General features: G+C 45.5%; 1 protein-coding gene and 1 long non-coding RNA gene across 2 annotated transcripts in view; one reads left to right on the forward strand and one right to left on the reverse strand.

The window, feature by feature from the left end:
* The window catches only part of XKR4 (XK related 4), a 283,966-nt gene that overhangs the window by 14,072 nt on the left and 244,189 nt on the right, over nucleotides 1-25,705 (reverse strand). The gene's annotated exons all lie outside the window — the stretch shown is intronic.
* On the forward strand, nucleotides 9,914-24,378 carry LOC140690194 (uncharacterized). Its single transcript, XR_012065374.1, has 3 exons — nucleotides 9,914-9,987; nucleotides 23,837-23,930; nucleotides 24,255-24,378. It is a non-coding gene; the product is annotated as an uncharacterized lncRNA (long non-coding RNA).

Below are 25,705 nucleotides of genomic sequence, written 5' to 3' on the forward strand. Positions count from 1 at the left end.
CATTGCAAACTCTGTCAAAAATCTAAGAAGGCTGATATGCACAGTAGTCTGTCTGCCTGGGCTTCACCCTCAGGAACGCAGAAAGGACAGAAAGGACCTTAAATCTGAATCAAACAGGGCATGGAGCCAGCTCCTATCAGACATTAAGAGGGAAAGGGGATGAAAATCATGCACATAAGTGAAGCAGTGTGCGTGTAATATGGTCTCTACATTGAACAAAGTTGGAGGATACAAAATCAACATGTGAAAATCAGTTGCCTTTCTATACACTAATAATGAACCATCTGAAAAGGAAATAAAGAAAATGACTCCATTTATAATAGCTTGAAAAAGAATAAAATAGTTAGAAATAAACTAACCAAGGAGGTAGAAGGCTTGTACACTGAAAACCACCACATGCTGCTAAAAGAAACTAAAGGCACAAATAAATACAAAGGCGTCCGTGTTCACGAATTACAAGACTTTATATTGTTAAGATGTCAATACCACCCAAAGTGCTCTACAGACTCAATACAATACTTACCAAAATCCCAATTCTTTTTTTGCAGGAATAGAAATACCCATCCTAAAATTCATGTGAAATCTCAAAGGACCTTGAAAAGTAAAAAAAACCTTGAAAAATAATAAAGTTGGGGGACTCACACTTCCTGTTTTTAAACTTAGTACAAAGCCACAGTGATCAAAATAATGAAGTGCTGGCATAAAGACAGGCACTTAGGACAATGAAAGAGAACAAAGAGCCCAGAGTTAGACCCTCAAATATATGGTCAAGTAATTTTTGACAAGGGTGCCAGGAGCATTCAATGAGGGAAAAATGGTCTTTTCAAACAACAGTGCTGGGGAAATTGGATATCCATATGCAAAAGAATGAAGTTGGATTTTAATTTTGCACCATGTATAAAGATTAGGTAAAAAAGATTGAACACCTAAATGCTAGAGCTAAAGAACTATAGAAGTCCTAGAAGAAAACATGGGGGAAGATTTTGCTTTTGGCAGTGATTTCTTGGTATGACACCAAAACACAGGCGAAAAAAAAAAGATAAATCAGACTTAAAATTTAAGACTTTTGTACATCAAAGGACCCTATCAACAGAGTGAAAAGGCAGCCCACAAACTGGGAGAAAATAATTGCAAATCACGTGTCTGATAAGAAATTATTACTCAGAACATGTAAGGAACTCCTCCCATTCAACAACAAAATCCCAAAGAACCCAATTAAAACAGGCAAAGGACTTGAACAGACATTTTTCCAAAAGAAGATGCAGAGACGGCCAAAGAGGAATGAAGAGATACCCAGCGTTACCAACAACTAAAGAAATGCAAATCAAAACTGCAGCGAGATACCACTTCACCCACTAGGGCGGCTATTACCAAAAAAAAAAAGCAGGAAATAACAAGTGTTGGCAAGAGGGTAGAGAAGTAAGAACAGTTGTGCACTGTTGGTGGGAACGTTAAGTGGTGCAACTGCTACGGAAAACAGTACAGCAATTCCTCAAAACTAAATGTACAATTACTGCATGAGCCAGCAATTCCACTTTGGGGTATATGCCCCAAAGAACTGAAATCCAGGTCTTGAACAGTTATTTGTACACGAGTGTTCATAGCAGTATTATTAACAATAGTCAAGAGGTAGAAATAACCCAAATGTTCATCGGCAGTTGAATGAATGAATGGATAATAAATGTGGAATATATGCAGTGGAATATTATTCAGTCTTAAAAAGGAAGAAACTTCGGACATATGCTACAACGTGTAAGAACCTTGAACACACTACATTAAGAGAAATAAGGCAGCCACGGAAGGACAAATATTGCATGATTTCATTTATATTAGGCACCTGGATGAGTCAAAGTCATAGAAATAGAAAAAGGTCAGTTTCTAGGGATTAGGGATGAAAAATAATTGTTTAATGTGTACACAGTTTCTATTTGGGAAGATGAAAAATTCTGGGGATGCTTGCAGGGGATCATTGCACAGTGATGTGAACGGGCTTAATACCACTGAACCAGGCACTTAAAAATGGTTAAGATGGTACACTTTACATTTTGTGTATTTTATCACAATAAAAATAATCAGGGGCTGTTTCTAGTTAAACTGAACAGTTAAAGCAGAAGTTGTGCATTTTTACTGAGTATCAGATTTGGCAGCCAATACATTTACACAGTTTCTACACAGTTTTTAAACATATTTGAGTTTGCTGCAAAATTGACTAGTTTCTCCAATCAGCCGTAAGTCCTAGATTACCTTAAGTATTAACATCTTGTCTATTTCACCTAACGCATTACCTGCCAGGACCCCAGAGTTACTTGGGTTTGAAACCCATGTAACTCCACCTTGATTTCTCCTACTCTGCCCTCTTGCCAACACATGTCTGCAAGGTGAGGAGCTGTCCTTAGTTACCCCTGGGAACACAGGGTAGAATGACAAGAGGTTGGATTTGGGACTCTGTTTAGACAGAGAATTGAATGCTAGCTTTGCCCTCATCAGCCCTAAGGCACATGGAACTTCAATTTCCTTATTGGTAAAATAGAGTTAATAACAGTAATTTTGTTACTGGGCTTTGGGAAGGTTAGATGAGATCGTAAATACAAAAGCGCCGAGTATGTGCCTGCAGGCACCAGCGCGTTCAGCAAATGCTGGTTTCTTTCTTCTCTGTGCTTCCATGAGTGATGAGTCTTCTTGTGCCACGGAATGGTGCCCGCGCGGTGCCGTTTTCACAGGTTCGCGGTGAGGGAAGATGAGGAACCTGATCTTGGTGGTTTGCATAAGGGTCTCTTGCAGTTAGCTAAACTGTCAGGTCCTGAGTGACAGGGAATGGCTGGCCTTGTCTTTCATCTGTAGGTCTCACATGCTGCTTAATAAACGCTTAGAGAATAAAGATTGAATTTTGTCGAAGTGGTAAAACACACATCAAAATGGCATTCACCTATCTCTGATGAAAGGGAGGAAAAAATAGGTCATTTGGACCTTTGGGAATAGAATATGGCTTTCGATGCTGGTGAAGATAATACTTTATGCTCGCAGAAACCTAGAGAAAAATTAAAACTAGGGAAAAAAGGGAACTCAAAGATTAAGATCTTATTACTCATTTGCCCCTTCTTACTGCAATGCTCTCATTTCTTTAAGATTTTTGGCCCAGTTTTCAGAAACAGATGTCTTCCCCAGATCTTTGACCAGCTTGCTCTGAAACCTGCCCTTCCCCCCGGGGTACAGATACTTGCAGGGGCTACATTGTAGGCAGTTACCGCATTTCCTCTCACCTCAACTCTCAAACCCTGGAGGAGTCGGAGGGAAGAAACGAAAGAAGAAAACAAATGCTGTCAAATTTTGATGCTGGCTATTATTTTCTTACTTTCAAGAGATATGCATGCTCTCTTTCCTGCAGAGATGATATAAACTGCAGGAAAACCCCTGGGCTCCATCCTGCATGCCAGGTGTAGCCCAGACAGAACACAACAAACTCAGAAAGAAGATCCGTGGGCTAGAGACGGAGCGACAGCTGGATAGTTAGCCGACCACTGAGCAAATACATAATTAGAGACCAAATTAGTATTATTGGTGCCGGGTGGCCCTCCCTGCTAAGCTGCTGCCGTCAGGGGCTTTGAACGCTCCCCATTATCTCTGCAACTTTCAGCTCATGGTCTGATTGGTCCCAGGAGTCATGTCACAATAGGTCACGGCAGATGTGGAGAGCCAGCTCTTTCTGCTTGTTAACCACCCACCCTTTTGGGAACACTTCTCAGGTTCTCACCTTGTAAGTTTGCAAAAATAATACCAGAAAGGATATTTTACCCATCATTATTTTTTCAAAGATGAAGCCCTCTGGAGCTGAAAAAGCTCTGCTCCTGGAGTCCCAAGGACTAACCAGTATGCGTCACATGGTCGGCAGGAAATGCTTTCCAAATGGCAGGAAGGACAATATTGAGAAAAAGTTGCATTAATTTAAGGAACATGTTAATGACCCATTTCTTTAATGAACCTCTATACTCCAGGCATTTAAATGAGTGGTAATGACTCCTTGATTTCAAGTAATAGGAATTTTCTAAATGTTTTTTCGTATATTGTCTTAATGCAGACCGTGGTTTGAAGTTTTTCACATGTGGTGCTCAACCTTTATGCTATAGTTTCCATAAGATGACTGTGTAGAAGCCAGTCAACACTCCTGGTTTCTGAAGATATTAAAGTGTTCGCATCTAAACAGAAGATGACCAAATTTAAAAAGATGGCATTTTGTCTTGAGTTTGATTCAAATATCAGCAGGTACATTTGCGGAGGCTTGATTTATGGCCGGTGAAATCTTCCTTCTCACTCCAAGCTTTGCCGCCTAGGAAGGTACTGGATAAGTCCAGTGGTTCCATGCAGGGTCTCCTGGGCACGCTGCCTGGGTGGACTCCCGGTGCTGTGACATTAGGCAAGTCACTTCACATCTCCGAGTCTCGATTTCCTCATGGACAAAACCGGGATCCAGATACTCAGCAATTTTTCATGAACTCCCATCTCCAGGTTTTCAATGTGAGGGATGTAGCAGTGAGCAAACCCTAACATGTCCTGCTCCCCCAGAACTTAGATTTTATGGAGAGAGGATGCAATAAACACGTATCCACGAAGGTGTAGGTGTTCTGGAAGAAAATTAAACCGGGAAAGGGGGCTGGAGAAGGATGGGTAGGGAGGCTAGTTCTCTGGGTTGGGTGGAAACCCGCGCAGGATGGGACACTCCGGGACAAGTCCTGTGGGGCCTGGAGGTGGGGATGGCTGTGCAGAAGGAGGACGCGGTCATCATCCCAGGTCCTGAGATGGGGCTGCCTGTCCGTCAGAGGAACGGCAGGGAGGCGGGCAGGGGCCGGCTGCAGGAGCCGTGGGCCTATCGCCAAGTGGACGGCGGGGTGCTGGCCCGGGCGGAGGGTCTTCTGTCCTTCCCGTGGGTCACCCACCGCGGACGAGAGAACCTGAGATTGCGGCCTCCTCAGGACAGGAGCGCGCGGGGCTGAATGCGCGCTGGTGCCGGAGCCTGCGAGGTGCTGCGGGCCCGCGGCCACCCGGGGCTCCCCGCGCCCGGCCCAGGTCCCCTCCGGGAGTGGGGGCGACGGGACTCCGTCGGGCCAATGGGGAGGCGGCGGCCGGGTGGGTCCCAGGGGCTGGGGCGGCAGAGCGCATCCCCGGAGGCAGGACCCCCGGGCGACGGCGTCCCGCCCTCGCAGGCGCCCTCGCACCCCCACAGGTCTTCGCCCGGGGCCCGTTCAGAGAAAAAATTACGAAGCCCACCGGGCTGCGCACAGCGCGTTAAACCCAAGCGGGCACCCTTGGGAGCGGGCGCTGCGCCCCCACCGGGTGGGCGGCGCAGCCCGGGAGGGCGAGGCTGCGGCTGGAGCGGTGAGCGCGGGCCCGCGCCGGGGATGCGGGCGGAGAGGAGGCCGCGCCCGGCGGAGGGGCTGGCGGGCCAGCGCGGGCCTTGGGGTTCCCTCTGCGAGGGGCGGGAGGGATGGGCGGGTCTTGGGCAGAGGGCGGTACAGTCTCCCCCCATTCGGCTTGGGCTTGGGTTTATTAAAAGGTCACCGTGGCTGTTGTGAGATCCTTGCAGGGGACAAGGACGAAAGCCGGGCTTCCCGCTAGGAGGACGCCCCCAGAATAAGCCATGCAAGCGCACAGTCCCCACTTTCCAACTCGCTGACGGTCTGGGTGTGGGCGAGAACGAACTCCAGAGGAACCTGGGATGACGCCAGAGTTCTGGCCTGAAAAACCAGAAGAACGGAGTTTGCGTTTTCTGAGACGGGGTCTTCCTGGGATGAACATAAAGATAATGGAACGCACCTCGCCGGGCTGTTTTGAGGGTAGAAAAGTCAATAAAACTTAGAACAATGACATGTAATACATATTCAATAGATACTAGTTACTTTCTCCCCCAAGCAATAGCACATTGAAGAACCCCGCAGAATAGATAAGCTGCATATTTGTCACTCCAGTCCACTTAAGAAATAATAAAATAATAAAAACAACCCACAGCGGTTTGGTAAAATTCTCATCAGAGCCTTTATCTAATTATGTTTTGATTGGCACATCCAAGTTTATACTCAACCTCTTACGTGACTTTCCCCATTCAGAAGCAGTGCTAAAAATAATGAGGAAATGACAATTTGATAAATGGGTATCTGGGAGATGCTGCTTGGAACTGTGAGTTTAGAGCTCAAAAATATTTTGTACTGATCTCTGAAGAGAAGAGAGACACTTTCATGCACAAAACTGCATTGAGAAGTCAAATTCCTTACCCTGAGTCCCATGGAATGAAAGTGTTTACTTAACTTTCAGGTATGGGGTTGGGGAGTTCTTGTGCAAACTCTTACAGACTTCATTTTCCAGGTGAAATTCACTGCTGAAGGAAGGACAGATTGGGTTGACTGGCATGGGAATTTGACTTAATTTTTTCCCTTATGATTATTCAGATTTCCTGAATAAATCCTCATGCATCAAATGTGACTTTTCTTATGATGGGATCGTAATTTATGAAAATACTTCAAGCATTTGAGAACTATCACACTAGGAAAATTAACCCCCCACTTCACCTGGAAGTATGTATCTAGTGTCTTGTTTGAGGTGGATGTGTAGTGTGCATGACACACAGATATTCAAATTCCAAATCGCAGTCAAAAGCCAAATTGATTGCTTTTTGGAGTCGAGCTTTCAGTTTTAGTTTTTAAGGAGGATAACTGATCCAGACTTCCCTGTGATTACAGGTTGGTTTTATAATAAAAATATGTGTTACTTATGTGAGTACTCTGCAACCCTGAAACGTTATTATCAGCGCCCTTAATTTTTAGATGAGTAATCTGAAACTTAGGAAGCTGTTATAAGATCCCTTTTCTAAGGGACAGAATCAGAATTTGAACCCAGATCTTTGGCTGGATCAAAGGCTGATACTCTTCAAAAACTACAGTATGATTGTTTTCTAGGGGCGGGCGAGCTGTTGTTTAAAGAGATACCGGTGTTAGTTTCTGGTCCAGGAACTGGCTGAGATGCTGAATAAGAGACAGTGATTCTGTTGGATGTGGAAAGGTTTCCAGAATCTTAATTTCTATCCATTAACCATCATTGCTTAGAAGGATTCTCCTTAACCTGACTAGCTCCATCCACTCAGTATGCAAATACTTACTGCCTTTATTACTGTTACTTAAGATACGTCTAATGCCTACCACTGACCTGGGTTTCTTACAGATGTATTGTATTACCAAAGCCCGCAGTGCCAGTCGAGCTCCCAGAGGGTCGGCAGGGGAGCCTTCATTAAGCAACTGAATTAATTTATAAGCAAACATTTTTGGGTTTGTATTCTCAAGTTAATTTGATCTCTTTGTTATGCCCGAGGCAATTTTCCTAAAACATTTCTCATATGCTGCTTCAGAGGTGTGTGAACATTTGCATTTGGTAAAGAACCTCCTTTCCTGTGAATGGACAGATACAAAGGTTATTAACTCACACAGTGTTTGGGGACCACAAGCAATTAATATTGAAGTGAGCAGGGAATCAATACAGTCTTTGTTTCATCCCTCCCTGAATGGGAAAACGAGAGCCGGGTGGATGGGGAGAGCTGTGGGGTAAAGGGCGGAGGCAGCGTCGCAGGCTGTTTCTGTACGATCTGCCCAGATTTCCATTCACCTGTTTATTAACTACTCAGAACAAAATCCACAATGATTTATGATGAGTTTCCTCTGTGCCAGACCCTTTTCTAGGAGCTTTATAAACTAGAGCTCCTTTAATTCTTGCAGTCGCCCTGTCGGGTAGGTACTACTATCACCACTATTTTATAGCTGAGAGGAGTGACTCTTAGCAGGTGGACTGGCTGGCCCCGTGAACTCTGCCAAGTGTCCTCTGTTGAAACGGCTCCTACTTGGCCTTTCACACTCTCCCCTAAGCCCGTGTGGCCGGGAACCTGTGAACTTCCTTCTCCAGGCTCCCTGCTTAGCCGGGGTCCGTGGGAGACAATGGTAGGTACGGATAACTCACTAACTGTGAAAAGAAAACAAAGTGCCTTGTTTCTGGCAGCGGCAGGTGACTGCAGACTGCAGTCCGAGTACCACTGGAAGGTGCACATGGACTTCTACGGAGGCAAGAGCTGGAGCGCTTCTGGAGCCCTCCCCAAATTTCCCTTGTTGTCAACACCTTGTAGAAGTGCGGGCATTTGTTACACTTGATAAGCCAATATTGACACATCATTATTAACTGAATTCCTGAGTTTACATTATGGTTCCCTCTTGGTTTTGCACATTCTGTGAGTTGTGGCTAATGTATAACGGCACGGCACGTATCCACCATCGCAGCATCAGATGGAGTAGCTTCACTGCTCTAAAAATCCCCTCTGCTCCGCCCACCCAGCCCTGCCTCCCTGCCCCTGACAACCGCTGACCACGTTACTGTCGCCAAAGTTGTATCTTTTCCAGATGTCGTATAGTTGGAATCTTACGGTATGTAGCCTTTTCAGATTGGCTTCTTGCACCTAGTAATATGCATTTAAGCTTCCTCCATGTTTTTTCATAGCTTGATAGCTCATTTCTTTTTAGCACCAAATAATATGCTATTGTCTGGATGGACCACAGTTTGTTTACCCACTGAAGGACATCTCGGTTACTCCCAGGTTTTGTGCAATTATGAATGAAGCTGCTATAAACATTTGTGTGCAGGTTTTTGTGCAGGCATAAATTTTCAGTTGGTTTGGGTAACATACCCAGGAGTGTGATTGCTGGATCATTCGATGATAAGACGATGTTTAGCTTTGTAATAAACTGGCAAGCCACCCTCCAAGGTGGCTGGGCTCATTTACCCAAATGAGCTGAAGAGACATAAGCTTTTCAGCTCATTTGGGTAAATAGCAAGGAGCGAGACTTCTGGATTGTGCGATGAGAGTGTTTAGTTTTGTGAGAAACTGGCAAACTGTCTTCCGAAAGCGCTGTCCCATCGCGCACCCCCGCCAGCCGCGAACGAGCGCTCCCGCGGCTGCGCGGCCTCACGAGCCCCCGGGGCCGTCAGCGTCCCGGGCTGAGCCGCTCCGACCGGGCTGTGCTGGTCTCTCACTGTGGTTTCAATGTGCACCCCCGACGACGAAGGATGTGCAGCAGCTTTTCACATGCTCGTTTGCCATCTGTCTGTCTTTGGGGAAGTTTCTGTTAAAGTCTTTTGCCTAATTTTAGTCAGATCGTTTGTTGTCCTATTTTTGAGTTTTAAGAATTCCTTACATATTTTGGATACCAGTCCTCCGTCAGAAATGTGTCTTTTTCAGCTGTTTTCTCCGAGTCTGTGGCTTGGCTTCTCATCTTGACATTGTTTTTCACAGACCAGTTTTAAATTTTAATGAAGCCCAATGTGTCCATTCTTTCTTTCACTGGTCACACCTTTGGTGCTGAAGACACAGTGTTGAGAGAAAGATGAGCTCAGTTCTGTGCTCGCTGGCTCTGAGGCCCCTTCGGGCGCCCGTGAGGCGGCCCCCTGGGGCGCCCAGCTGGTCACAGTGCACTGCGCTCGGGAGAAGGGGCTGGGTGGGCCGTCAGGGCCCTGTCCCCCGCCCCGCGCACTCGCACAGCGGGGCCAGGTGCCCTCCCGCAGAGACACCGCGGTCCCCGGACCGCCTCCCGTGGAAGCTTCTTCACACTGTGCCTCCAGCGGCCTCGTCTTCAAAAGCAGCAAGGCCGCTCTGAGAGAGGAAGGGCTGCCGGCTCCTTGGCATCAGGGCCGGCGCTCAGTCTCTGCCGTTCGGGCAGCAAAGCTTTCCAGACGCACCGCTCTCAGGGGAGGGCTGGGCTTCACACCACGAGGCTCTGGGCTGCGGGTGCTGGAACAGGGTCTGGGAAATCTGATTTTCAGTTGTGTGATGGTATGTGAGGGAGAAATGATTTAATTTGGGTTCTCAAGGGGCTTTGACTCAGAGAATCCTCTGGCGTTTCAGCCGCAAAGAGGGAAGATGCAGCACGTGACAGGGCAGCAGAAGACGTGGGCACCCCTGCACGGGTGAGTCCTTGGCTTCCCGCCCAAGATGAGAGGAAGAGATGGTGTCCCAGCCCAGCCACGTGGAGTGCCCTGGTCTTGTGGTGGCTGGACCCCAGTTCGTGTGGTCAGGTCTTTGGTGTCTGGATGGGGCTGGGGGTTGTCTGAGCCCCAGGTGCTGTCAAAAGGGAGAGCCACTCAGGCTCCTGGCTTGGATCAATTAACAGCAAATGCTTAGCGGAGAAGCGGAGGGAGAGGCTGTCATTAACCATCTGGACAGATGCCTCTTCTCTGACACCTGGACCTGGGTATGAACAGCCAGATACCAACCCAAGGAGCTGAGATCACCTCCTGGGAGAGGCCTGAGTTTGACCTTATAGACCGTGTTGTAAAGCAGGAGGAGCTGAGCTGCAGAGAAGGACTGGGGTAAAGATTTTTTGTTTCTCTTTTCCCTTGTCCTCAGTGTCAAGTCAGAGCTCTTGGGCAAATTAAGACATGGGAAATGAAGTTTCATTTCTGCACCACTGAAGTGGAGTGTGAGAGTCTGCATCTTCTATACACGTCCCTGGGTCAGTGCTGGAATACGAAGCTCTTTCCTTGGTCCTTAAAGTCCACGCTGGGTAATCACAGCACCCTTCTCTGACTTCACCCGCCCTCCCCTGCTTAGCTGCTGCGGCAGCCTGCCCAGCCCCTCCCCCAGCTGGGGTCTGCTTCACCTCGTTCCCCGACAGCACCTCTGGCCATTCCAGTGTATTTCAGTGTCTGCGCCACCCTTTTGTTCCTGCTTTTTGCCTCATGATTCCTTGACTTCCTTGTTGTGAAATCTCCATCTCATCACAGCCACAGAGTGACAGCCTCACTGTTTCACTGCGCCTCTCTGCTTTGGAAAACAGAGTTGGCACGCGCCTCTCTCTTTCCCCTTCTACGGCCCTCGTTCAGCCTTTGGGACCCAGCCAGCTTAGACTATCCGGTAACCTGCTTCTGGTCTCATTACTTCCCTGTCCACTTGGGGTACCGTGGGCAGCTATTTTAGTGTGTCTTCACTACTCAAGACCTTCTTGGCATCTTGCTGTTCCCAGTTTTCTACCATTTCGTGTCCTTCATCCTTTATTTTTGCTTCTGGGTTACAGATCGTTGCCAGAGAAGGCCCTGGACTTTGTCCACCTGCCCTCCCACGAGTTCACGTCCACTTCAACTGGGCGTGTATTTCTGTTCATCAATTCCGTCATTCACCATCATCGTTGTTTCTGGTGTACCTCCTAAAAGAATTTTGAAAATCTGTGTGCACCTTCCTATATTTTCAAATGGAGACACAGACGTCTTCAGCAAAAGTTTATACAGTTAAAAAATATGTGCTGCCTGGCTTGTAAAGGTGACATTTTAAAATAAAAGTTTGCATCGCTCCTTTAAATGAATCCAGTGTGGCAGAAATACCATGCTAATTTGACACCTGGCATTATCCATTTAAAGTGAGTATGCCACCCATTTGAAAAGCACACCTACAAATTTTTTTTAACAGATTAAGATTTCACATTATTCCTTTCATTTCTTGAGCTCATATTCCATCCTTCCTCCCCCCAGTTTTGTCCTAATGTACTTTATGCTTCATATCACTATTCATCACTCTACCAGCCCTCTAATACAGTGAAGTGTGTATGTATTTTATTGATAGATTTTTATTTACTATGACTAAGAGAGTCCATGTTAAAACATTTTTTTTCTGGGTTGGGTTATCATGAAAATTTATTGTAAGTCTGGAGTTGCTCAAAACATCCTAAATGTCTGGCAGAGTTTGAGAAATACTTACTAAGCAAATATTTTACTGCAAAGGTATCTCTGAGCTAGACAGGTAGGAATGGGTAACTGCTTCCTTAGTAAACAGAAATGCTGACTTTCTTCCTTTGTTTGTGCACCTGAACTTTTCCACCCAGGCAGAGTATGAGATGGCTGAGAATTTGCCCACTTTTGAGGAAGTGAAGGATGGAGGGTTAAGAGGGGGAGTGAGGCGAGAAGAGCCCCACTGGGACTCTCGCTAGCAAGTCACCAGGAGTCAGAGGATCCGCGAGTCAGTGTCCTCCCAGCGTCCATGCCCTGTGCTCCCAGGGTTCCTGGGACCCCACTCTGAAGACCTGTGTCCTGAACCCTCCTCCCCTCAAGCCCCAGTTCCTGGGCAGCTAGGGAAGTGGTCCAGCGACACCTTTGTTTTCCATCCTCACGATTGAAGATCTAATCTCCCTCCCGTCTCTTCTTCCTCCTTTTTGAGGAAGATGTAGCCTTGCTCATCAGGTTAATTTATTCCTTCTCACAAAGGCTGTTTTTTCACGTTTTTAATTGTATCGTCTCTCCCACAACCATCTTCAGTTTCTTTCCAGATGCTTTTTTCCTTCTGCCAAGAAACTTGCCGGGCCTCTTCTATTTGTGTGTTTCAAAAATTTTTTTAATTAAAACTTTTTTCACTTGATCTTGCTGCCTTGTCAAAATATAGGCTGTTCCCACTCTCTCTGCAGCTACCTTTCTCGCGTCGTGCATCAACTCCAAGGTGTCTCATTTTTCTCCATATTTGATCTTCTGTCCCCAGCCTGCCATGGTCGACACTTAGACTCCTTCCTGCGGTTTCTCTGTGTTGTCCATTCCGCGAAGTGCGCTGATTACCTTCTCGCGGGTCCCTGTCTCTCGGATGCCCACCGCCCGCCCCGCCGTCCCGCTCCTCTGTGGGCAGTGCCCCCAGGACCCCCAGGCTGCCCCTCTTTCCGAGAGCCGCCTCGAACCTCTGCTCCACGTTGGGGCTCTCCTCTGATCTGGGGTTTCTTACTCGCTCTGAAAGTCCGCCCCGTGTTCAGAAGTTCAGTTAGCGTATTTTTAAAAATTCCCCTTGAGACCCCATCTTGGACCCATTTTGAAGTGTCGTTCAGTGTCCAGGCGCTTCCAGCTGGCCCCCCGGACAGCGCACGAATGAAGAGACCAGCTGGGCTCTGGCGTCCCCCACAGCCTGGCCCCGTCGCCTGTACGGCGCCCTTGACTGCCCATGACTGCTTGGGGCAGAAACCCAATTTCCGGACAAAATGTTCCCTGTCGCTCTCTGAATGCTACCTTGGGTCTTGCTGGCTTTGCGCGTTTGCTTATATTTAGGATTCTTTGATAATCCAGTTTTGTTGTTGTTGTTCTGTTTTTAGTTTCCCAAAGAATGGCTGCAAAGTCACTGCAGGGCTATCCACTTCTCAGCTTCCAACACAATTGTACTTGAAATTATGGAAATTTAGCAAGGAGTGATGATTCTGGGGGGATAAATTACAGCCTAAAAAGAGCGATCAAGTTAATGCCCAGATTTCGGGTGCCTGGCCACATACTCAGTTTGTTCCCAACCTGCGGGACCGAGCCCAGGCCTTGGGAGTGTGTGATGAGTGCTGCTGTCTCACTGAAGGACTCCACAGTCAATTCCCACTCATGTCATTTGCCCTGAGAATCTGAGTAAATTCCTCCTGCTTTCTGAGTTTCTTTTGAACAAGGCTAATGATGGTTCATTTGCAAAATGCCTGTGGAAATAGGATCTTGTACCTGCAAAGTTTTTTTTTTTAATATAATAACAGCATGGTATAAGGTTTCACAGAATATTATTACAGTATTTAATCTGAGAGAACAAATACAGCTAATTGAGGCCTACTAAATAGAGAAGAATGAAAAACTTCTTTTTTTGGAAACCCAAAATTCATTCAATGAAAATTATTAGGTAGCAAATTTAATGCAAAAATTCCATTTTATGGTAAGCCCTTGAATTTATATTGTACTCCTTTGTAAATTCAAAGAATTTAATTGAATGATTTAAGCCAACATATAATCATCCAGGAAAATCTGCCGGTTGGTGAATGAGTCATAGAATATGGCACTTTTCTATGTTAGGTTTGTACACGTGTTTACAATTTCTAACGTGCAATTTCACCGGTTAATATCCTATCCATTCCTTGCTCTGAGTGGCATTTGGGCCTTTGGAGGGACCATTCTAGAATTCCAGTCCCTTCCTCTGTACGGCTCATGAACGGGGGCTGGGAACTCCATGAGCCCCGTTACTGACTTCCCCCTTAAGTCGCACATGAGTGGGCCTTGAGCGAGAGCCCTTGGCAGTGGGCCTCACACTGGGGCCCTCGAACTCACTCTACCCTTGGCAGCCTTGTGAATATGCAGGTTCCCAGGCCCTACCCCCAGATATGGAATTAGAATATACAAAAGTGACCCTGAAATCTCCTTTTAAAAATCGCTCAGTAAAGTCAAAGCTCATTAAAATGTATAAATCACTGGTCTGAAACAAGAAATCCCCATTCTCAAGTCTGGCATTTCTCTGTGCATAGCAGAATTTGGCCCGCCTGCCCACACCCCTGCGCAGCGGGCAGAGCAGGGCTGTAACTCTGCTAGTGTTGCTCTCGGCGTCCAGGTGCCCCGGAGCTGGTGGGGGCAGAGGTCAGCATGTTCATCCTTCCTCCTGCTGGTCGTCCTTCTCCTTCCCTGCTGTGTGTCCGTGTGCTGTTAAGTGTGACTGATTACATATTACATTACTTTGCAGGCATTTATAGGTCCTTAGGTTATTGTTTTTGGTTGCATAACTTGTGTGACTGTTTTGTTTCCCAGACCAGATTTTGAACTCCTTGAAGATAGAGAGGATGGCTTGTTTCTTTAATATTCTGGACCACTGCCTTGCTCAGAGCTCTGAGGCCAGCAGGCGTCGTTAAATGCATTTTAACAGACTGGTTTCCTCACACACACATTCAGCTTTAGAAGAACAGGTGCGCCTTGGGAGCTCTGCAGGGATGCGGTGACTGGATGTCCATGGGCAGATTACCTAATGAGACACGCGGATACAGGGCTAGATGGCTAGATGCCCGGCTCAGCTGGCACCTCGCGAAGGGGAAGGGGCCATTCCGGTGGAGCCTCATTAGCATTCAGGGGAGATTCGTGATTAATTAAAAATAATAGTGATCATCAGTGCCTGTGAGTCAGGGGAGACAGTTACTTAGCATTTGCTCTCATTATAACTTACGTGCCCCCCAAAATTACCTATATTCTTTAGTCCCCTCAAAGTATAGTCACTCTACGAGCATCTCAGAACAATAGATGACAATTCACTCCAGCCAATTAGCATTTCCTGAAACCCCAAGTATGCTTTAGTTTCTTCTTAAAAATTTTGTTATAAATTTTTTCTTATTAGGATGGTAGAGTGTGTGTGCATGTATGTGTGTGTGGTGTGTGTGGGTACACAGTTAGCTTAGCAAGGCTACCAGAGTTTTAGCTCTAATGAGGAGAGAGCATATTCTACCACTGTGTGCTAATTAGTGCATAGCATTTAGCTATACTCATGAAAACTGAGATCCTGTCTAAGACGTAAGGTTTTATATCCTTATGGTACTGCCTGTTGGTGATCAGTAAATGAGTATGTTTGCTTGTGTTGGAAAGTTGGTTTCTAACTTCACGTTTTAGTTTTGCTGAAGGAAATCATCAGAAGCCGTCGTATGAAATGGTCCCCTACCTCTGTTTGCAGCAATGCTCTCTGTGTGAAGATGCGCATCTGAAGGTCCTCTTAGAACTTAGGCAAGGAGGGGCTTTGGCTCCTCTGAGAAACTGGCACTCTTGTTCCTTTATGAAAGTAGGAACTGCCAAGTTGACAGTGTCTGCTTTATTGTTTGGCTGCCAAAAACCTCAAAGCTAAATTTAAAGCTGAGCTGTGCCAATTATGCAGAGATTTAACATCTGAATACCTACGTTCTCTCATCACCTAGTCTTGACATTCTACTCTTAATATTTTTCAGACACCCCTACTTGGAGTCCTTCATGGAAAAATGTGGAATGAATACATTAATAAGACAAATAAAATAGGATTGTTGCTTTGTGATTAAGGACAGGAGGATACTGGACAAGCCACAGGACTGCAGTTTTCATCTGCAAAATAAGCACCATAATACTTTCTAACCTGCCTCCCAGGAGAGCTGTGAGGGTTAATTTAGGCCAACTCAGTTGTGAGGAACAATACACACGGCATTTTTGTAGAGAAGGTCCAAGCTTTAGAGCCTGAGCTATATTTGCTCTGAGGATTCAGACATGTCATTAAGGTATGTGGGGCAGGGCAAGCCAGATGTGCTGGATGAGAGGAGTCCTGGGAAGGAAGGGAGAGTTAAGGTGAGCCCAGTCGCCGTCCGGGATCAGTGGGCCCTGTTGGAGGGTGCAGTGATCTTATTTATAGTATGCTGGCCTTTCATGCCAACTCATGCTGGAGCCCTGAGGAGAGAAGGTATGAAAGTTAGAAAAAGCTGTTTTCGCTGAAATCTCTGAAAGATACTGAGAAGGAAAAGTGACTCTTTTGTGACCAAGGAACAGGGCAACATGTAAATTTACCCCTGCCGCCCCGTTTCCTCACCTCCTGTTTTTGTTTCAAGCATTTTGGTCTTCTTGGTTGACTTGCCAGATTGTCCCTGGTTGCCCTACAGAAATGATTTTGAAAAGTTCATTGATGTCCACCTAAGGCCAAGTCCAAGGTCTCATCTTACCGGCATCTGGAATACGGCAGTGCTCATCACCTCCTCCTGGAAACGCTCCCCTCTCGACTTTTGGGACATCACCCCATTACCTCTCTGACCATTTCCCCTCCCACCTTGCTGGTTCCTCGGCTGCAGCCCACACTCCAGGCTCAAGAGAACAGGAGTCATCCGTCCCCTCTTCCCCGTACACACTTTAGGATTGTATGTATCCTGTTTGACAAGTTACACACACTAATATTACTCAGAATAACAGTGCAGGTTAATTATTTATTTTTTAAAAATAAAACATATTCACATCCAACAGACCAAATTTGCATTTTGAGATGCCTCCTTGAATAGGAGATAAAAGGAACCAGCATGTAGAGAATTGCACTCAAATCTCGATAACCCTCAGCACTTACAGACACATAGAGAAATTCCTTTTTTTTGGGTAGAGATACCCATCCAATCCATTGCTGGCTAATCTAGTGTGCCTAAATTCTGATGACTATAAACATGTGTCTCCATTCCAGAACTTTCTCCCTGTTTCCAGACTGACACTTCCAATAGGTGATCTCAAGGACTGAGTGTCCCTGACGAACCCAAACTCCAGCTCAAACTCATTCTCTTTTCCCCTTGAATGTGCGTCTCCTTCTAGACTCATCCACCCACCCCACCCGCACTTGGCCTAGATTTGCTCTTTTTTCTGTTTACCTCACATTTGACCACAGAGGTGCTCATATTTCTGCACATACTTTACAAATCTGTCCCTTCCTCTAAGTCAGTAGCCTTCACCCTCCAGGGAGCATCAGAATCCCCTGCAGAGCTTGTCACAGCAGAGGTGGCGGGACATCATTCTCCGTGTTTCTGATTCAGTGTGTCCGGCGTGTGCTGAGAACATGCATTTCTAACAAGTCCCCCGTGCTCTGCTGCTGCTGGTGGAGCGGGGAGGACGTCACAGATCGCACTTTGAGAATCCCTGGCGTGAGCCCTGCTAACCACTGCCTCCATCTCTTCTCGGCTCCTTTCTCGCCTGTCCTGGCTCGCGGTCTCTTTGCCCTCCCTTGCCCCATCGCACAGAGCTCAGTGCATCCTCTGTGTCAGTGCTGCCCAACAGGACTTTCTGTGATGGTAGGAATGGTCATTTGGTGCCAGCCAGTCAGTAGCCATCAGTCACGTGTGGCTGTCGAGCACTTGAGATGTGGCTACTGTCACTGAGAAACCGAGCTTTTAATTATTAAAGTATTTACTTTTCAACGTATGAAGTGGTTGCTCTATTGGACAGTGGAACTCTACACTGTTGCCAGACTGTTCCAAGGCAAGAATCTGTTCCTATTTCTTCTTTGTTTCCAGTATTCTGATGGTGCATATTGTCCATGGATTAAAGATGGGTAAAGTGAAATCCATCCACGTTCAGCTTTGAAGCCAGGTGGACCTTATTCAAATACTGGCCCCAATACTTAATAGCTCTCTTGCTTTAGGCAAGTGAGTTAATCCTGGATGCTCAGTTTTCTTGTCTGTTAATGTAAATCACCGATCATAGTGGTCATAGCAAGTGATCAAATAAATACAGAACCCATTAATTGCAATGAGTAATTGATCATCACTATTAAAAATGGTGGTAACAATAATGATTATTCCAAACTCCTCTGTAAGGTATCACAGGTCCCTTCACACTTCGGAGCAGTTTTAGTTTTGCTGTGCCTTATCTTGTGCCTGGACTTTCAGACTCTCCAAGTTGTCTGCGTTTTCCCCAGATACTTTCCTCTAATTCATGCTTTTGTGCCTTCGCTTGTGCTGGTCCCTTGCTGGTCTGCCCTGGTGCACAGTTCTCTTCTTCTGTGAAGGGGTTACCTTGTCTGTGAGATCCTCTGCTTTCCCTTGTCCCATCAGGCAGAGCAGCCACCACCTCCTTTCTGTCTGAACAGCGCACAACTTCTGTCACAGCACCTGTCACCTTTGTCACATTTATCTGTCTACACATATCTCCTCCTTGGCCGTGTTTCTGGAAAGCATTTTGCTTTTATATTCCCAGGACCCAGCACATCACAGATTGCAGGTACTAAATACCCAGCTGTTGAGGAGACAATGGGCCAGGCCCTGTGAAAAGATGCATTTGGATAGTTCTTTGAACTACAAAAAATGTTAAAGTCTTTGGCCCAAGATTTATTCCTGAGCAGCGATGTGGCCTCGTGAGCTCCTCGCTTCTCTGACCTTCACCAGGAGACTGGAGTCGAGGCTCAAAGGTCCATCTAATTGTAACACACTCAACCCTCAGTGTCCTGCACAGATGTTTTATTTGAGTTCTGCTGTGTTTCCCTGGTATGTAATATATTTTTTAGCCCCAAGAAAAATAAATGTTGAGTTTTTTTGAATGAGGATAAAGATTTTAAATGATTACTTATTATTTCTCCTTGTTTTAGCTAAAGTAGATATCCCAAACATTTGCAGAAATGTTAAACACTGAAAATAAGAATTCAATCAAACCCAAAAGACAAGGAAACAGCAAAAATATTCACAAAGTATTCAGGAACTAGTAAGCATCCTGGGTGGCCAAGACCCTGGGAGTAAACAGAGGGAAAGACAGGGGAGGGACTGGAAGGCTAAGCCTGGCATATTGCAGAGGCGCTGTGTGGCCAGGCTACGTAGTCTGTTCTTAATTCATCAGACAATAGGGAGCTACACAGACATCAGCCTGGATGCAGAGGTTTGGATTACTCATATCAGGAAAAATAAAGAAGACAAAGATTTTCAACACTGAGTCCTACAATGACGTACTAGGAGCCTGAGCCAACATGTTCATAAGAATTGGAAGAAGGTTAAGAAGACAAATATTGCAGCAGACAAATATTCTGGCTTTGGATACTGATCAAATATGGCGAGAGAGGAAAATAATGAAAAGTGATCCCTTCTTCCGTGACTGCATGCTGAAAAGGAGAGGGTCACCAGTCCCAGCAAACCAAGTGAAGTTTGAAGCGGTAGCAAGTGTCTGGATCCACTGACGCTGAAACAGTGATGAGGTGTCTTACAAGAATGTATAGCAGGAATCTGAACATTAAAAGAGGATACACCTGGAGGTAAGACGTACAACTAGGAGTTTGAAAGGGCCAAAGAAGGCATGTAAGCGGAAAACCTTGAGTAGCATCAATTAGAATCTGAGGGTTAGATTGGAGCAGGACCTCAGAAGTCAGCCAGATTAACTTTCTCATTTTCTGGACAAGGAAATTTAATGCCCAAACTTCAAGGGAGGCTTCAGGAACTTACCTCAATCCTTATATTGTGACTTACTCATCCACAAGTGGAGGAGGATTTGAGGCTACTTTCTAACAGATAAATCATAGGGTGATTTTGTTTCCGCTAAGGAAATATTTCATTGTGTTTTTTTTTTAATTTAGCAGGGAGAAGTGATTTTGCCTGAAAGGCACACTTTCTTGATTATCCAAAGTGGTTTTTTTTTCAAGACTAGTTTAAAATCTCAGATGGAAATGGAAATGGTGAATATAACATGCAATTATTGCTTAGAGATAAGGATAAAACTCAAGAGCAAAACGACATGCTCTAGAAAAAAGCTGATCTCATTCTTCTGTTTGTTTTCAAATACTCAGAGCTGTAATTTGATAGACCAAAGACAAGAAATGAAAAAAAAAATGGAGCTGACAGCTGGTGTCCTGACCTGTTAACAGAACGATGCTGTCTATCCCCCTTGGCCAAGCCATGTAAGGAATAATGCATGCATCTCTGGCTGGGTACCTTAGGTTAAGAATCGACTGACATAACAGTCTGAAGTCTGATGGGCACTGCATTATTGGAAACTCCATCTTTGCGCAGTGCTCCCCCAGTCCAGATCCTAACTGTCACCTGGGATGGAAACCGGCAATCCCGACTGATTCCTTTACTGCTCTCCTTTTAAAAATTAAAAGCTCAGGAAGATATGTCAGAGAATTAAAAACACAGAAAAGAAACCATCAAAATTAATATGTCTGATTATGAAAGTTAAAAAACATTTTTGCACAGTGCAAGGCACTATAACCACGTGAACGAGAAAATATACCATGAGAAAATACTGGCCGTATGGGCCGTTAGTAGTTAGCAATCTTAACATCCAAAATGAGGTTACAAAGCAACAAGGAACAGAGAATGGCCCCTAGAGAAAAGCGATCAAATAAATGGACAGATACTTTGCAAAGGAAAAGAAAGTTACCGAAGACTGTAATAATCTTAATGTTAATGAAAGCACGTGAGACTGTTCTCCTATTGCCACACCCTGTGCGATGGTCCCAGCCGGCAGTGGTGGCCTGTGTTTGGCAAAGATTAGGAGTAATGATGACGCCCAGTGCCGGAGACGCAAGCACGCTGTGGGCGGGTGGGGGGCCGGAATAAACGTTCATCAGAAAATTTGGCAATTGAACCCTAGTTTAACAAATGCGCAAGCTCCTTGTGATAGGCAGACTTCCGAGAGCCCCCAGTTCCCCGCCTCCTGGTGTCCTTGCCTGTGCAGCCCCTCCCCTTGGGTGAGGCGGGGCGTGGCTATGAGGGAACAGCGCTCTCGTAATCCAGCTCTGGTACATGACCAAGGCGGAACGATTTTGCAGATTTTAAAGTTGTTTTTTGGTTTTTGTTTTTGTTCTGTTTTGTTTTGGTAGAAAGAGCCTGAGGATTCTTGTGTTTTAATTGGTGATTATAGTTTATTTACAACCACTGTTACTATCAATGCATTTATCTTTATCTTTATCTTTACCATATAGTTTATACTTTCTATTTGCCTTACATTTTGCTCTCTCTTATTTTATGCTTTTCATACCATTATTTTTATTTAACTTATTCTGTTTAAAATTGTTAGGTTTCTTCAGTATGAAGGTATGCATATTTAATCGATTCTGGAAAATTCTCAGCCATTATCTCTTCCAATATTGGCTATCCCTAATCCCAAATAATGTTTATCCTTTAGTTAACCCTTTTAGAATTACAATTAAATATATGAGAACCCATTTTTACTCCATCTTCTACATCTTTTTTAACACTTAAAAGTATTTTCTATGTGTTTGTTTCCTTGTGTTGCATTTCTTCAGATTTCTCTTCCAAGTCACCAATTACTTCTTTGGCTGTATCTAGTCTGCTGTTTAATCCATCCATTGAGATTTTAATTTTAATTTCTTAATTTCTCACTTCTGGATGTTTTATTCGGCCTGGGTCTACCTGACTGTCTCTTATTTTTATACCATGCTTTAAATTTTTGAAAAATATTAAAAACATTTATTTTATATTTTGACTCATAATTCTAATATCTGCTGACTTTGTAGATCTGATTCTGAGGTCTTCTGACTCTCGCTCATGGTGGCTTGTTTCCTTGTGTGTTTAGAGACTTTCAGCTGGGAAGGAGCTCAGGCTCCTTGGGGTTTATATATGCACATTATTTGAGGCATGGATTCAAAGTGCATTTGTGTTTCCTTCTGACAAGTGCTTGGGGGAAAAATCAATCCATAGCACTTTCAATTAAATTTTTAGGATCTTCAGTTCCCCCAGGTGATGTGAATTTAAAACACATGTCCGTGTCAGACGGAGCAGGTGGCGGGAAGTTCTGTTAGGGCACATTTTAATTGTGTTCACTTCTCTGCCCAGAGTCTAGGCTGAGCCGCGCAGTTTCCCCTACGCAAAGTCATTTTCTCCATCTCTCACCTCATCTCTGCTCGGGTTCCCCCACACTCGGAGGCTCTGTCTTTCTGTTGGGATCTCTGACTGGCCCTCTTCACTGCTTGGGCTCATTAAAGCTCAGGGATGAGCAGATGCTCTCAGAATAAAAGCTGGCTTCAAACTCCCTGTGCTGGGTCATGCTTTCCTGTAGTTGGTAACTTCTCTTGTCCTTATATTCCTGCCAACTCAGCCATGCTCCATATTTTTTTTTTAATACATTAGGTCTCACACGTTATGAGTTTTTGTACCGGAGGGTTTTCTTTATCTGCCTAATAGACTGTACTGCCTGGCATAGAAGACCACTGAGCTCTTCTTTAAACTGATCTGGGTGCACTCATTTCTTAGCATCTTCTTTTATAAGCCTCTCCCTTTTTTCATCCTCTCTTTGTGTTTTGCTTCCTATTCCATATTTCATTCACCTTCAGGCCAGGAAGGAGCCTGTTCTGAGTCACAGCTCAGCGAACACGCAAGGCTATTTCGGTGCACGGATTTAGGTGCTCCCCTCTGAATTGAGTTCAGACCTAAGCTAACTTTCTTCATCAGGCAATGCATCCCTGGCGTCCCGCTCACTGAGTCATGCTGGACCCAAGCTCTCTCTGCCCCTCAGCTGCTCTAGTTGCCACATCTTCATTCGTGATTGCCAAGAGCCTTTTCAGTTTCAGTCCGTTCATCTTGTGTCTGTGCCCTCCTCGCTTCTTTAAAGGAAGTCCCACCAGTCTTCACATTTATGCTTTGCTCACTGAACATTTAATTTTAAACATGTCTCATTCCTCTTGTTCCCACATCTAAATCACCAGTGTGGGTCTATCTGAACCACATGCCGAACAATTCTGGCTCAGCCATGAATTTTAAGAAACGCAGGTATACTGTCTGTCAGTGTGGGGATCTCCTTTGGGTCTTGCCTGAATCGCCGTGTGGCACGACCTTATTTAATCGTCCCAGCTGTCCCAAGAAGCAGGTATTGTTTAAAATCCCCATTCTATAGATGAGAAAGTTGAAGCATACACAGACCGACTAACACGCCTATATTTTATTGATAGTGAATAAGATAGACAGATTTGACCCAGACAGTTGATTTTAGAGCCCATAAGTTTATCAGTATGAAAACTGCCTTTCAGTAAATAAAACAACGCATGTATAGTAACTAGCCTTGTCCGTGTCACACAGCGGGCACTTAGCAAGTGTTTGTCCATCCTCTTTACATCATTCATATTCTCAGATCCATACAATTGGGGGGGGTGGGCTTGGCTTTTGGGATTTCTTTCCCGCAAGACTCTAAAATCAGCCATGTAGGTAGCTGGGAACCTAATTACAGTAAAGGAAGTTTTGGACTCGTGTTATAAACCCTTGAGATTAGATCAATATCCTTAGACCTTCATCTGTTTCTCTACTTCACCTTGATTCAGAAATCACGTGTCAACTTCGAAATCTGATTTGGGCTAGGAACCTCCCTCCTTAATATAGTGAACTGAATAAGCTGCTTGCTGAAACCATCTCTTGACGCACATTGGGTATCAGAATCCCGCTGTCAGTACCTCCATGCACAACTGACTTCCTTTATAGAATTTCTTTTTTTTTTACTATGAAGAACACATATTTAATCTTCAATCTCTGTGTTGAATTCCGAGCAGAAACAGCAAGTTCCATAACTTTGGTAACATAGATTTCTTTCCCTTGCTTAGAAAACTAGATATGGCAGAAACAGCAGTGAAAGTAACGAGAAACACTGAGCACGGACGCCTGTGCACCCTCGCAGCGGGCAGACCCTGCGCTCAGGTGCGCCAGCAGCCGGACCTCCCTGGGTGTCTGCGTCCGTCAGCTCCTGAAGCTGGAAAGGTCCATGGAGACAATCAAGTCGAACCGCTTTGTCCCGCAGAGGGGATGTAGAGCCCAGAGAAGGGAACTGATGAGCAGGATGGTCACCCCACAGCCCTGGGCCTGGGGTCACAGAAGCATGGGGTGGGGGTGCATTTCTCTCTTTCTTTCATTTTCTGTGGTCAGAACAGAGGACCTTTCTTTGGCTTAACTGTTTTTATAAATAGCTTTGCAACTGAACCTGACGGCATAACAAACTGTATTCTTTCTTTTTGTCTCATTAAGTCTGCGCTGTCCATGCTTTTCTGTTTCTCCTGCAAGATGAAGACCCACAAGAGATGAGGATTCAGCCCTAAAAAGCAGAGCCTCAGCTGGCCAGTTTCCTGACCCTGTGATTGCGAACAGCAGCTTGCAAGATGCGCGTGCCCTCCTGTCCGCTGCTCAGAAGGCTCAGGAGGCGCCTTGGTGGGGCCGGGAACACGGATGTCCTCTGCTGCTGAGTCCAGCCCGGGCCTCCCTCCTGCTTATGCTGGGCCTAGCAGTGCTCCCGTTCCAGAGTCTGGGGTAGCGGCTGAAACCTCAAACAGCAGTATTTGACCCATGAGATGTGCGCAACTCTAAAAGTGCTACACTTTAGTACTTAATCTAATTTCAAAAAACATTATATTTAGTGGTTATGTAGAGTTACCTATTTGGCTTTTAGAAAAAAAAAAAAGTGTTCCCTTTTCCCCGTGTGCAGCAACGTGACCTATGTTAAGGATCGGACCGTTTCTGATGACAATGTACTTGGCAGTGACTTATTAATGTGTGAGGTTAGAAGTCAAAAGACCACGAGCAGAAAAGTCCTCTTTGAGTTGTAAGAAAAAGTGTGGCCCAGAGGAGCCCAGACGTCTTTCCAAAGTAATGGAAGGAAGACTTCCGAGGTCAGACGCGAACACATGTCAGGAAATTTCCAGGATAAACTCCAGCGTCTGTGCAACACCGTTCTAATTCGGTTGTGGTAAATATAGGCTTCTGATCAGCAACTTGTCAAATACATTTATTTTTAAATCCCTCTTTGCTTAAAAGCACATCTGCGGACTATTCTTAGCAGAGCGGTAACATCGGTGACACTCGCTTCTAACTGACTGCAGCGAAGAATGGCTCTCAGGGGTTAAATTGTGTTTGGCTGAATGTTGTCATTAAAAATAGAAGTGCCACGAAGTCAAACACCCAGGCCCTCTGTGGGCGTCCAGAACCTGCTCATTTGTCTTAATAAGAAAAATCTCTGTGAGCGAACGTATTACACGGTTCGCGGTGAGAACCAGTCTGGAAAATGGCTGGTGCGTCAAAGGTGAGCACGGGGCCACTCACTTGCGTATGGAGGGAAACGGTGCACTTGAGAAATTCGCAGCGTTCGAGAAAAATACGCTGCGTTGAAAAGTGCTTTGTAGCAGGGCAGCCTGTGGGGATTAAGCTGTCCTTCCTCCGAACAGACAGAACAGCAGCTCAAGTGCAAAAGCTGCCGCGGAGCGTTTGTCCCTCTGTCCCCAGACGGAACACAGCAGCCCTTCGAGGAGCCGCTGGAAGCTCCCGGGGCGCTAGCATCTCTGAGCGTGGGTTTTAAGTGGATTGAAAAGTTAGGATGCCTGTTAGGTTTGGCCACAAGCCCGACCATGAAAGGGGCAAAGTTCCCTGCGAGTCCCTTTCCTCCTTTAGGCTGCTCTGTGTCCCGCCCTGAGGGGACACACGGGGTC

The sequence above is a fragment of the Vicugna pacos genome, chromosome 29 (assembly GCF_048564905.1).
Source record: "Vicugna pacos chromosome 29, VicPac4, whole genome shotgun sequence".
Lineage (NCBI taxonomy): Eukaryota > Metazoa > Chordata > Mammalia > Artiodactyla > Camelidae > Vicugna > Vicugna pacos.